Source organism: Phascolarctos cinereus, unplaced genomic scaffold (assembly GCF_003287225.1).
Source record: "Phascolarctos cinereus isolate Bilbo 61053 unplaced genomic scaffold, phaCin_HiC Scaffold_1;HRSCAF=81, whole genome shotgun sequence".
In the NCBI taxonomy this organism is placed as follows: domain Eukaryota; kingdom Metazoa; phylum Chordata; class Mammalia; order Diprotodontia; family Phascolarctidae; genus Phascolarctos; species Phascolarctos cinereus.
Window position 1 is genome coordinate 250,108,983 of NW_027555514.1, and position 15,233 is coordinate 250,124,215.

Consider the following 15,233-nt stretch of genomic DNA (forward strand, 5'->3'; position numbering starts at 1 on the left):
AAATAAGTTGTAGAGAAGGTGCTGGAATTTCTTCACCCAGAAGTTCACTATGCCAGTATCACAGATCTAATTCCTAAACTATGTTCCGAATACTATTGATACAAAGATACAAGCAAAATTGTCCCTTCCCTCTAGGACCTAGTATTTTACTCAGGAGAGGGAGTAATTGAAGACAAATAGATGAATAAAATGGATGATGATGATGATGATGATGATGATGATAGTGACAGATAAATGGATGATGATGGTGATGGATGGATGGATGGATGCAATGAGCTCCAATTTAGAAAGTTCTTTTCTAAGGAGTGTAAAGTGCTTTACATAAATTATTTTATTTTATTTTTTACAACATTGTGTGGTATGTGCTATTATTGTTCCCATTTTATAGGTATAGCATATAGAGACTTTGAACTCACTCATGCCTTGGACTAGCAGGTCAAGCCACCAGAGCTGAGCTGCTACAGCTCCTTTCAGAATGTAGAGGTTGTTCTTAGGGACTGAAGGAAGGAAGGAAGGAAGGAAGGAAGGAAGGAAGGAAGGAAGGAAGGAAGTCCTAAGTCCCTACTTGTTTACTTCTACACATGATTATCAGTTGATATCAGTTAGCCAGATTAAATCAGCTTTTTTAAAAAGCTGTTTTACTAAGGTGTCATAGTAAGAACAGAGGCAGAAAACACCCCCAAAATTCAGACATACTTTCCTACCAGTACAGAGTTAAGGGAAAAGTGGAGAAATGTATACCTTTTGGTTGTTAGAAGTTCTTTTTTCCTCTTTTGGGGCTTCTCCCGAAGTTCGCCTTAGGCATTATATAGCTTTTCTGTTGACCTCTTCATCATTGTGTCTAATTGGTCCTTGGTTCCCAATGAGGACATTGCATCAGCTATTTAGATGGCTACTGCTAAGACTAGGATACTGATGGGAATTCCAAAATTCTCCAATCTATCAATAAAGTCCTTCTGTGACGAGGCAGGGAGGGAAGAGGCTCTCCCAACCCAGCCCCTCCAACTGATTTCTTCTCAAAGGATTGTCTAGAATGTTTCCCCCACTAAGGTACCAGATGTTTGAATGCCCAGTTTCAAATTAGCTTGCTGATTTGACCCACTAGATATGACCAAATCTCCTCAACTAATTATAACAGGCTTCCTGTTGTACCTAGTTGAAATGATTTTCATTGATTTATTCAGTGGAGATGTCTTCATCTGGCTAAAGGTATCCTGGCTAAGTGGGGTGGGGCAATTGATTGACTCAGTTGATACCTCCCTACCCTTACACAAATGAAGAAAGGGAATGATTAAGTGACTTGCCCAGAATTAAACACATCATAAGCTTCCTGGGCAAAATTCAACCTTGTGTAGTTTATTGTTTTATCCACTCCACTCTGCTTACAAAGCAGCACAAATTAATTTCAAAATAGAATGTTTAAAATTCAAGGGAAGGGGCATAAAAGACCTTCTATAAAAGTAGCACCTGAAGTTGGCTTTCAAAGAAAGTAGAAATTCTAAGAGGCAGAGGTAATGAAGGCACACATAATAAACACAAAGACAGAGGTTTTGACTAGAGTAGAGATGTATATCAAAAGAGTGATGTGAAATAAGATTAGAAAGGTAGTTGGAAGGTAAAATGTGGAGGGACTTAAATTGTGTCCTTTTGGTAGCAATAGTGATAACCTGAAGATTTTGTTTTTTTAATTAGAGTAGGTGGCATCCATGGATCTGTGTTTAGAGATTAGTTTGGCAGCTGAGTAGAAAATTCATTAGAGGAGAGACTTGTGTCAGGAGGACCAATTACAAGGCTATTAAAATAGTCCACAGAAGAGTGTATGAGGTCATGATATCCGGCCAAGGTTGTATGAGTAATATATTTAAAAGATAATTCATTTAAGTGGCAATATGTAAAGAGAGGAGGGGAGGGGAGGAGAGAAATTGGTAAAATTTCTCAGCTCCTAATCAGGTGGATTTAGGTTCAAATCCTACCTCTGACATTTGCTAACTTTGTGACACTAGGCAAGTCATTTAACCTCTATATATGTCAGGCAACTCTTCAAGACTTACCTGCTACAGTGTGGGGGTGGGGGGAGAGGGAAAAGAGTCACTATGGTGGAGGGAGTTCCCATACTAGAAGTTCCTTAGTTTTAACATCATCAATTTGGGAGTGGAGGGTGATTAGAGAAGAGAGAGAGAGGCAGGCAGGAAGACCTATTGATTGTAAGAGTCCAGGAGAAATGTGATGAAGGCTTAAACTAGGGTGTGGGTGTCTGTGAATATTAGATATTCTATCATTCAGGAGTTATTTATTAAACTCTAAGTATGTGCAAAGTATTATGCTAGGTGCTGAGGGGAGAATAAAAGATGAGAGAAAGTGCCTGCCCTCCAGAGGTTTCTTCTGCACATACAAGAAACACATATGAAACAGTTCAGCTTACCATGGAGGTAATGACTATTAGGGAAAAGATTGTCCAAAAGAATATTGTGCCACCTACTACCTCGAGCTGTGTTAGAATCATGTTCATTTGTCTTATATTCTCCATGAATTGCAAAATTTCCTTCCTCCTTAAGAACCAGGATGTTTTTTGTCCTTTTTGAAATCAGTCTCAATGGCTTGTATTCATGAGTGAGGACGAAAAGTCTGCTGTGAAGAACATGTGCTCTGTTTAACCTGTGATAAAACTGGCTGAAACTCTCCAAACTTCCCCAGATGGCTTGTACTTGGCCAGCGATGCTACTGGCTGCATGTGTGGGAATTTATTAGTTGATGTCTTTATCTCAATGGGTTGCCTCATTAAGTTTGCAGATGTTCTGTCAATGTAAGACTTTAAGAAAAAAACATACTGTTTTTATTAGAACTTTCCAATGTACAGCACAGCCTGATAGAGTTAACACAGTACAATAGAGAACAAAGCAGCATGTATTAAAGTCTCCTGGGAAGGGGGGGTGGGGAATACCCCATCACTTGTATTAGGGAAGCTATGGTCAAGCACCTAAAAACTGAAGGAAAAATGCCCAGATGCTAAATTGAGATTATTTCCTGTTTGGTCTATGTGTGATTGGAATAAGGTGAAATGAGTAATGAAATAGTATACCAGCCAATTAGCTGACTTCATGTATTCACCATTGAGATTAACTATGAGTTGGTTAACTCCTCTTTTAGGAGAGGCCATAGTCTACCATAACTGCTGCAAGTCTTTTAGAGACTCAATCTTAGATGTGGTGTTCCATGAAGCAGAGCATGCCCAACTAATATGTTTCGAGGGAAAGATAAAACAATTCCAGATACCAACTGATTTTTATAAGAGAACAATATGGTGCCCTGGTAGCTTCAGAACACTCTCTGATTTTCACGAAGAACAATTATTTCTACATGCAAGTAAGACCAAATGTAGGAATGAGGCAAACTTAAATCCTAGAAGAAAAAGGCATAGTTCTATTTTTAATGAGCAGGTTTTCCATTGTTTTTGTTTGTCTTTTTTTCCTTTTTCCACTGCTGGATTTGAAAAATTAAATAGTTTTGTGTGGTTTCACCCACTCCTGTGGATTAAGGTGACCACAGCAGGTGACAAAGGAAAGAGCAATTTTAATACATGAAATGCAGACACATTCTAAGTATAAAAACTGAGCTGTTCAGAAGACCATCTTGATATAAACACAAGCACTCCATACTTAACTGTGAAAAGTCATGTCTTGACAGCCATCCAGATTACATAAGAAATAATGAAAAAGGATTTGAACACCAACATTGGAGAGTACATTTGTGCCATAAACTCTTAAATGCCTTTGATACTGCAAAAGAACTATGATATCATCATCATAATAGCTAATGCTTATATAAGTTTATGTAACACTTTAAGGTTTATAAAGCACTTTATATGTATTATCTAATTTATTAAAAAAAAAAGAAACCCTGTACAGTAGGAGCTATTAGCCCCATTTTACAGATAAGAAAAGGAAAGCTAAGAGGTTAATGATTGTCTAGGATCACACAGCTAGTAAACAGTTGAGGAAAGATTTGAACCCAGGTCTTTCTAGTGCCAGACTTCATTAGATAATGTCTTTAATTTGGGGAGTTAAAAATATTTCACCTTGTGGCCAACTTTCAGAACTTAGGCTGGCCCTTAAAGATAGCTTGTTGATGAGCCAGTAATAGCCTCTGTCTGAGCTTATGATTGATTGGCACAAACTCTAAGAGCCACATATTCACTCCACATCATAAGAAGGAGTGAGACAGAACTTTGGCAGAAGAAAATCTTTTAATAACACAGATAAGAGAAAGGCAGTTTGATGTAGCTGACAGAGAGCTGGTCTTTGAGTCAGAAGACCTGGGTTCAAGTTCTGTTTCTAAAACAAACTGGCTGTGTGACCCTGGGTGAGTCACCTAACTCCTCAGTTCCGTAGGCAACTCTCTTAGATGACGTTTCAGAGAAGGTGCCAACATGCATTAATTGCAGGAGTTTTCTATATTAACAAAATCATGGATTCAGTCCCAATCCCAAATACAAACAAATTTGTGAGGCTTTCTTTCTCCATAAATTGTGCCCAACTATCTATAACGTGAATATTTGAAATCCAGTAGACAAAAAAAGTTCTCACTTCAGGGCTCTTCCCATAGAATTTTAATATCTGCTTTTGTTTTCAATGAGGTCATCAGTAAAGTGTTCCTACTGTAATTTCAAAATTGCAACTACCTGGGTAAATAAAAGTATTACATTACGTTTATCCATAGATGTCAGTAGAATGTCTTCTACCTCGAGGTTAAACATGGTTAAGTATTAAAAGCAAACAAAAGCTCCTTAATGTTCCTTAGCTGAGAAACTTATAACTATGGCCAAAAAAAATCAGGCTTCATTTGGTGAAGATATATGCAGACTGTACCACAAGTATCCCTGCAGTGTGTTTGAAGGGGATTACTATTCATTTTATCTAGAGTGCATTTGCAGCTTTCCGTGAAAGACACCTGTAAAAGGATCAGCTTTCACTAGACTGCTCAGAAGTTAACCTAATTGGCTCAGGGATAAGAATCCCACTGATGTTATAAATAATCTTCCAATCGCAACCTAATTTTATTTTAATCATTTCTGGAGCAATACTTTATTTTGTATTTGGACTTTGTTGTTTCATAACTGGAGGATGTTACAGGTGGATCTTAGTTGAAATAAATTAGGAGATTCAACTTGAGACTGTTTCCCAAGAATGGGGCTAAGGCTATTGAATTTTAAGTAAGAACTTCTATCAAAGTAACAATATTCTTATGCAAAGTATCAATCCTCATCTTCAACACAAAATAAACCATTTACTAAGTGCTGTTGAAGGACATTCAATATTAAAAAGTTCTAAATGTGTTCATTCAAATTCCTGCTATTGGGAGCTCCTGGCCTCGCCACAGTGCTTTTATTTTTCTGACCCTTCATCAGGTTACTCACAAATGTTGTTCCACACTTTTTCCTTGCCTCCCAACCCCTCTTCTCCCCTCATCCCTTTTTCTCAGTAGATGATCTTTCCTACTCTGTTATTTTAAGAATGCTGAGACCAGCTAAGATTAGAAGGGAAGCAGAAAGCTGGGAAACAATTTTCACAGTTGATAAAGGACTCGTTTCTAAAATATATAGAGAACTGAGTCAAATTTACAAGAATATAAGTTATTCCCCAATTGATAAATGATCAAAGGATATGAACAGGCAGTTTTCAGATGAAGAAATTAAAGCTATCTTATAGTCATATAAAAATGCTCTAAATCACTATTAAGTAGAGAAACGCAAATTAAAACAATTCTGAATTACAACCTTATACCTATCAGATTGGCTAATACGACAAGACAAGAAAAGAAAATGATAAACGTTGGAGAAGATGTGAGAAAATTGGAACACTAATGCATTGTTGGTGGTGTGGTGAACTGATCCAACCATTCTGGAGAACAATTTGGAACTATGCCCGAAGGGGTATAAAACTGTGCGTACACTTTGGTCCAGCAATACCACTACTGGGACTGTATCCCAAAGAGATCATATAAAAGGGAAAAAGGACCAACACGTACAAAAATATTTATAGTAGCTCTTTTTGTGATGGCCAAGAATTGGAAATCGGGGGGATGTTCATCAACTGGAAAATGCCTGAACAAGTTGTGGTATATGAATGTAATGAAATGCTATTATTCTGTAAGAAATGATAAGCAGACAGATTTCAGAAACACCTGGAAAGACTTGTATGAACCGATGCTGAGTGAAGTGAGCAGAACCAGGAGAACATTGTACACAGTAACAGCCACACTGTGTGATGACTGACTTTGATAGACTTAGCTCTTCTCAGTAATACAGTGATCTAAGACAGTTTGAAAAGACTCAAGATAGAATATGCTATCCACATCCAGAGAGAAAACTATGGAGTTTGAATGCAGATCAAAGCACACTATTTTCTCTTTTTTCCCCTTTCTCATGGTTTTTCCCTTTTGTTCTGATTCTTCTTTCACAACACGACTAATGTGGAAATATGTTTAATATGATTGTACATGTATAGCCTATTTCAGATTGCATGTCACCTTAGGGAAGGGGGAGGGGAGGGAGAGAGAAAAAAATTTGGAACTCAAAATCTTATAAAAGTGAATGTTGAAAAATTAAAAAAAAAAAGAATGCTGAGACCATATACTATGGTTTTTATCTCTCTTTTACTACTTTTCAAAATCTGTTTTCATGCATCCTTCCCTCCTGCTTCAGGTAAAGGGGCGGTCCTTCTCCTTGTCAAAGACTCTCCTCCTCCCCTACACTTGTGCCTCAAGCTAAGGCTCTTGTCCTAATTCCTTTCCTCTGCTCCAGGACTTGTTCCCTTTGACTCTTCTCTACCTCATCTGGAATCTTTCCTCTCTGCTGGTTGTACCCTTCTCTCCCATCCTAAAAATACTTTCTTTTTACTGGGCTATCCCTTCAAACTATTATCCCAACTCTCTCCTACCACACTGTCAAAATGCTAGGAAAAAAATAATCTTTGATTACTGCCTTTATTTTCTCACCAACCACTCATATCTCAATCACCGTCACCCGCCAGCAATCTAAGTGATTTCCACTTCCACTTTTCTGAAATTGCTTTGTCAAGATGACTGATAACATCTTAATTGCCAAATCCAGGATCCTTTCTTCCCCAGTCTTCTTGACCTTACTTTAGCATTTGACACTGATAGCTACTTCATCTTTTTTTGTTTGTTTGTTTTGTTTTGTTTTGTTTGCTTTTTGGTGAGGTAATAAGGGTTAAATAACTTCCCCAGGGTCACAAAGCTAGTAAGTGTCAAGTGTCTGAGGCTGGACTTGAACTCAGGTCCTTCTGACTCCAAGACCAGAGCTCTATCCACTGCGCCACCTAGGTGCCCCAAAAGCTACTTCTACTGACCTTGGTTTCCAAGGCAGTGTGATGTATTTCCAAGGCAGTTCTTTTGTGTTTGTAACCCAGTCAGTAGAATATAATAGACATTTATAAATACTTGTTGATTAATTAATTGATCAGGACTGTATAAATGTGGGTTCAAAGCTACCCTACCACATTTTACGCTGGATATGTTAATAAGGTGAGATCGTGTCTCAACAAAATGGTAGACTTTAGAGTAAATACATCAAGCCATTCAAACTTTAGTTTTATTTAGATAGGCTGAGGAAACTTGGCCACACTTTAGAAGTCTCTATAAATTACCAAACTTGTTAGAACTAAAGTCATTCTAGACATTGGAATAAGTACGGCATTCTACCCAAACCCCCTGAGAAGGAACGCGGGGACAGAAGTGTTGGAGAGGCTTTGCATCTCCTTCCCCCACAGCTCTAGCCAAAGAAGGACTTTATTCAAAGGCTATAGAGAATGTTAAACTTCTGATCTGACCATCCATGACCTATTGGTATCCCTGGATTTGCTGATAAAAGGGTCTGCAATGGGACAGACTGAATATAGGTTCAATTCCAAAAAGAACCTAGAAAAGAAATTACACCATGCTTAAAGGGAACTTCACCATTTCACAAATGGGAAGACTTCCAGCAGCCAGCAACTATGAATTACCCCTTTTGTTCTATGGACTTTCTAAGGTGCAGCCCACTTTCCCCTGGACTCTGTATGTGCTTGTGGGAAAGTGTGTCACATACCAACCGTTCTTACTGTAATTAAATTGACTCATGCTCCTTTGTCCTCCTAGGAGGTCTCTACTCTTGTACTTTACGCCTTAATTTTCTGCAAGTGTCAGCTCTAATACCCTGTTCCCCATGGTTGAGCATCTGACAAAAAGTGGTTTGAATTTAGGAAATAAGTAACTATGAAGACTCTTGAATAAAGAAATGACAAGATCAGATCTGTACAAAAGGGAGATTATTCTGGTAGATGTATAAAGAGTGGACTATAGGGAGAGAAAAGTAGGAAGGAAGATCCTTTAGGAAGCTATTGCAGTAGGCTAGGAAGGTGATAATGAGGGTTTGTATTAGATTGCCAATGGGAAAAGATTGGAGGGGAATGCTGAGATCAATCAAGATTAGAAGGGAAGCCTTAAATATTCCTTTCTAAAACCCACTGAAGGATGGCTGACTAACTTATTATCATGATAACCTTTCAGGGGTAGCATAGTTGAGCCAAGGGGAGTAGAGAATTACCTACACTCCTTAGGAATATCTTTGATGGGATGATGAAGCCTTGCTCTGGTATCCAGAACTCATTTGTGAAGGTAGGAGTGATTTCTTTTCTAATTTCCTTATGGAACTGAATCTATATCCAGTCTGTCCTTACCTCAGGCCTTCTGACTCCAAAGGCACCAGTCTTTGTGCTGTTCCATGTTGCCTTCCATAAAGTGCTAGATTGGTGCAGGAAAAAGAGGTAGACAGGTTCACGTCCTGTCTCTGACACTAACTAGGGAGGTCACTTAACTTGTGATTTAGAAGCAGTGTGGCATGGCGGAAGGAGTGCTGAATATGGAGTCTGAAAATTTGGCTCATATCCCAGCTCTGCCAATAAATCCTCATATTACTTTAAGGCAAGTCATTTAACCTCTCTAGGCCTCAGTTTCCTGATCTGTCAAATGAAGGTAATGAATTAGATGGCCTCTAAGTTCCCTTCTAGCTCTAAATCGATGACCAATTAAATTATAGATAGGTTGCAATCTGCTCAATGGAAAGAGTTCCAAGTGCTGACTGAATCACAAATCCTTCCTAAATCCACACAGTATCATGCCAGGCGCATAGTTGGTGTTCAATAAATGCTCACTGATTGACTGATTGATTCATTTGTTCCCAAAAGGTACTAGACCAATAATAACTTTTTAAAAGAAATATATAAAATCCCTATTCTTCTTTTGGTACACTAATATACATCATCTTTCTTGTTTACCCTTGAATCAGGTTTCTTTTGCACCCAAACCCATGGGACCTTTTCATGTTAATAAAGATGTCAAGCCAGCTGGTATTGAGTTTTGCACAGAATTTATCAAGGAAATCAAGACAGAGTAAATCTACCCAGGCAACAAATCAGAGTGCTTGGCTGAAGCTCAAATTGCCTTAACACCCAAGCTGTCAACTTCCACAAATCATGGATAAAAGAGCAAAGAAACTGGCTCTTTTAATAACTCGGGTTGGGGGGGGGGTCTCACAGCTGAAAAGCAAGCCCAAGTCAGGAGGCAGAGAGTTTTACCTCTTCTTGCAATATAAAATTCCTGATGATTTCTTTTAAAAGTATTTCACATTAGCATTTCAGGAACCCTACCTACTCCTTTCAGCACCTTGGAATCTGCCAGTACATATTGCCTATTTTGAAATAAATGTATGGGAATCATGAGTTTAGCTGCTCACCTCATAAAAACTGAGTATGTCCGAAATCAGTCCTGATTACACACAAGGAAATCGTCAAATAGCATATGACAATGGACAGCAGCCTAGGAGAGTTTTATTGTCTGACTGTGAAGACCCAGAACTCAGGGAAACATCTAGTAAGGAAAATGTCTATCTAACTAATCAACTGATGACTAAACAGCTTAATGGTTTGGCTGAAACCAGTTCAGTTAATTTATAGGTTTAAAGTCTCATGAGCCTGAAAGACAGTAAACTGAATAAAAAAAATATGCAAGGAGGTGCACCGAAGACCAGGCCAGACATGGCTGCTGTCCAGTGGACTCACCCTGAAATCCTTGCACAAACCCAATGACAACAAAACTACTACATATGATCCAAAAATCTCAGGCTTTGCCTGTATTCTTGACTCTCCTTCCTCTGTCCTCTCATGCTACTTGGCAATACCCTCTGCTCAGAAAAAGTCAAAAATTCCAGTGCAGGCAAAATCCTCTTCCTCTAATCTAATAAACATTAGAAGCATAATAAAATATGATATAATAAACAGCAGTACAAGATACATATAAATCATAGCCTTCTGACTCTGAGAGACAGATTTTCTTTTCTTTCAGAAGTAGCAGCATTGTTAGCTTTTAGGATCTCCATGCCGCAGAATAGACTTTATCTTTCACATTGCAAAGTATGCTGAGATCATTAAAATGTTAAACCTATATCCCTCCCACCCCAATCTTTCTGTGTCTGAGGCTAGGATAGAGAAGTCTTTGTACCTTAGCAGTGCTTTGAAAAAAGTGTGGATGAATCACCATTCCCCCTGCTGTTCAGTCCTATTAATTGAGTTTGGTGTTGACTCTGCAAAATCATTCATCCTCATCCCCTCCAATTTTTTCCCATTGGCAATCTAATACAAATCCTCATTATCACCTTCCTAGCCTACTGCAATAGCTTCCTAAAGGATCTTTCCTCCTGCTTCTCTCTCCCTATACTCCACTCTTTATACAACTACCAGAATAATCTCCCTTTTGTACAGATATGATCTTGTCACTTCTTTATTCAAGAGTCTTCATAGTTATTTATTTCCTAAATTCAAACCACTTCTTGTCAGATGTTCAACCATGGGGAACAGAGTAATAGAACTGACACTTGCAGGTAATTAAGGCATAAGGTCCACGAGTAGAACCCTCCTAGGGAGACAAAGGAGCATGAATCAAACCCTGGCTGAGAGTATTTAGTAATAATAATATTAGGATAATAGATAGCATCAATAAAGAGCCTTAAGATTGCAAAGCACTTTATATGTTATCCAGTTCAATCTTATTAAACACTAATGTCTTTCACATACTCTACAGTCCAGCCAAATTGGACTTCTTGCTGTTCCTAACACATGACATTCCATCTATCATCATTTCTGTGCTTTCACTAGCTATCTCCCATGCCTAGAATGTACTCCTTGCTCACATTCACCTCTTAGAAACCCTACTTTCCTTCACATTTCAACTCAAACGTCTTTTCTATGAGTGAGACCTTTTCTTATCACCATTGTTACTAATGCTTTCTTAATCCTTTCCTCTCCCCCAGTTGCCTTGCATTTGGATTGTTTTGCCAGACTTCAGTTCTGGATTACGTCCACTATCTGTGTCCTCCAACCCCACTCAGATGGTGCTGAGCAGAGCTGGAAGAAGTCACAAAAATATGCTGATTGGGTACACTAAAAATCCATGTTATCCAACTTCAATTTTCCCCTCACTGTTGCAAGGCAAACCTTTTATTCCTCCCTAATTGGTTCCCTATCTCATGCTCCAAAAAACTGTTCCAAATCTTCTCTTTTCCCCTCACCCTTTTCACATATCCCCATTTACCACTTTTCCATCTGAGGAACTCACCTCTGAATTTAATGAGAAAATTGAGGCTGTTTTCACCATCTTGTCATCTTGTCACCATCTTGTCAACCCTTTGACATTTGCCCTTGATCCATCCTCTCTCAACTCCAAAAGATTGCCAATTCAAATCTTCCATCTCTATCTCCAATTCCTTCTCTACTGTCTTCAGATATGCCCAAGGTTTCCCTCTCCTTAAGAAACCTTCACTAGATCCTACCATCCCTTCAAATTATAATTTTCTAGCTCTTATAGTGCCCACAAACCATACAGAGATGCAAGATGCTTGGGTAAGTGGTTGATTGAGTGGGTGGAGGATCTAGCCTAATTCTTTCTGGTGGAGAAGAGGCATTAGGTTCTATTACTTCTCCCCCAGTATCTATTTACTGATGGAGAGATGGGGTTGCAAAACTATATTCACACACAAACAAGTCTAGCCAGAGGTATTTTGGGAAAACTCATATTGAAGGCAGAAACCCCTGGTAACCTGCGTGATTCCAACTGGCCTTCTGTATACCTCCTGCCACCCATGGATAGACACAGGTCAGCAGGGCTCCTATTAGAGATCTTCAGTCTCCTGTAAACAAAGATAATTAGAGCTACCTCATTTGTCCTATTCAGTATTCTGATTTAGAGGAAAGCACGCACTTACAAATAGAATGAGAATCAGCCACAAAGCCCCATGTACACCAAGACCTATACAAGCTTAATCATTCTATTGGTACATAACCCTACTTTGTAATCACTCCCCAGTAAGTCTTAGTTATATATAAATGTTTGTATATCAAGGGAGAAGAGTCGGAATCATTTTCTTCAACAAGGAGAAAAATCCTGGGGGCTGCTTGATATATCATTAGCTCCATTGCTTCTGGGGTTGACTGCAATCCCACCCCATAGCTGATGTACAGAAATGAGTTATACCATGGAGGTATTGTTTATAGCCTCTTACATTTCTAAATATTAAAGGTCTTTCCAGGCACAGAGCTATAGAACTTGCCAATTGCCAAGACTCTAAGACATAGAGAGGAGGGAAGATACCTGAAACAATGGCCAGGAAAAATCTCTCCAGAAAATCTAGCTCATTGGCTGTATTTCTTGAAAGTTTCTTGAAAGATGGAAAGATTGGTTGCTTGTGCAGCTGGATATGGACAGTGAAATTTTCAGTAGGAAAAGAGATCAAAGCAATAGTGTTTTATGTAGGAAGGACAAGGCAGGTTCCCTCTAGAAGCCCTATCTATGGTTACCCTGCCCCCAACTAAGAATTCCACTAATTTTCAGAAGAAGAGCAGAATAAAGTCAAGCCCCTTATAACATGAGATAAATAAGTTTGTGTAAAACCCAAATAGAAGGGTTCTGAAGAACCTGTTTCCTTGGTGTATATATTTTGATGGTGGTGGTGGTGATGATGATGATGATGATGATGATGATGATGATGATGATGATGGTGATGATAGGGAGCTAGGTGGCACAATGGATGGAGCACTGGACTTGGAGTAATGAAGACCTGAATTCAAATCATGTCTCTGACACTGACTGTGTGGCCATGGGTAAGTCACTTAATCTCTATAAGCCTCAGTTTTCTCATTTGTAAAAAGGGGAGAAAATAGCATGTTCCTCTTAGAGACATTGTGAGGACCACATGAGAAAATAATGTAAAGTTCTTTGGAAACTTTAAACTGTTGTTGTTACTGTTAACATTATCATTACACTCACTAGAATATAAAGTGAGATCTTCCCACTAGGAATGTTCTTGGTTGAATGAGAGTTGATGAAGTTAAGAAGAAATCTAACAGTAGTTTTGTCCTTCAGATTCTAGTGAGGAGCAGGTACCAAATTTTGCTTTTTATGAAGGGATTTAGGAGAACAATGACCAATGGTGGTTGATCACTCATTATCAAGAGTGAACAGAATAGGGAGAATACTGGAGACAATGATATATGAGAATCAGTTGAAGGCCTAGGAATATTTAATTCAGAGAAGAGAAGACTCAGGAAAATATGATAGCTGTTTTCAGAATATAGGATGGACACTCCTTATTTTTCTATGTAACCTAACCTTTTTTTTTCTTTTTTTAGCTGGGCAATGGGGTTAAGTGACTTGCCCAGGGTCACACAGCTAGTAGGTGTTATGTGTCTGAGGTCACATTTGAACTCAGGTCCTCCTCACTTCAGGGCCGGTGCTCTATCCACTGTGCCACCTAGCTGCCCCTATGTAGCCTAACCTTTAGCACAGTATATGGTCCACATTCAATACATAATAAATGCTTGTTGTATTGGACTGGAAATTGTAGAAAAATGGAACCTGACTTGATGTAAGGATAAAATCCAACTTGATGCGAAGATATAATCCCTGACAATTAAAGGTATCCCAAAGTAGAATGGGCTGCCTCATATGGATTCTGCATAAATGGAGTTCTTCAAGTGGAGCCTGAGTGATCATGGTATGGGAATATTGTAGAGAAAAATTCCTGCGCAAGTAGCCTCTTCTAACTCTGCCATCTAATGGAGTGTTTTTATTTGAGTATCCCCTTCAAGGAGGGCAAATTTGGTTGAGGGTAGCTGACAGTTTTCCCAACCACCCTGCCCCTCTAGCCCCTTCCTCTGACCAATCATTTCCTCCTGGAATCTCCATTTTAAGGAAGGTATCAAGGCCAGCCATATACATTTCTTCGTTCTTTGGGTCTTATTCCTGACTATTTGGGGATATCCACAATGCCACCATGTATGAGTACCTTCACTCACTCCCCACCTGCTATTCAGTTCCCCTTTATATGTTGTCTTGCCTCATTAGAATATAAGTTCCGTGAGAAAAAGGACTGTCTTTCTTTTTACTTAGTGCCTGGCACACAGTAAGAATTAATAATTGTTTGGTGACTTGATTTGACCTAAAAGAAATGGAAGGTTGAAGCAGAAATGAAGTGCACTTTGGTCATTTTTATCTCAATTGGGATTTGAGGTCAGATGGTCAAAAGAAATCGGTGCCCAACTGCATTTTTCTTCTACTTTGACCAATACTTTTTATTATGGTTCATAGGTGATCAACAAGGAGGACCTTTGAAATTTGACCAGGGATGAGGGTGTTGTCTTCCCTACAATCTTAACAAATAGATGTCAGGATTCTGAAGATTTAGTGAATATTACAGCTCTTGATTTGGGTAAGAAGTTGTGGGTTGATTCCTAGATGCAAAAGATGGCAAAGACAATTCCCTCTAAATTCCCTATAAATATATAATTTCCTACAAATTTTCCTAAAATACAGGTGTGACCACGTCATCCCCCTTACTCAATAAATTCAATTCACTCCCTACCACCTCTAGGATCAAATACAAAATGCTTTGCTTGGCATTCAAAGCCCTTCACAACCTAGTCACCTATTACTTTTCTAGTCTTCTTACATCTTAATGTCTTCCATGTATTCTTCAATTCAGTGACACTGGCGTCTTGGCTGTTCCACAAACAAGACACTCGATCTCTTGGTCCCAGATATTTTCTCTGGCTGTCCCCCATAACTGAAATACTCCCTCCTCATCTCTGCGTACTGACTTCCCTGTCTACATTTAAATTCCAACTAAA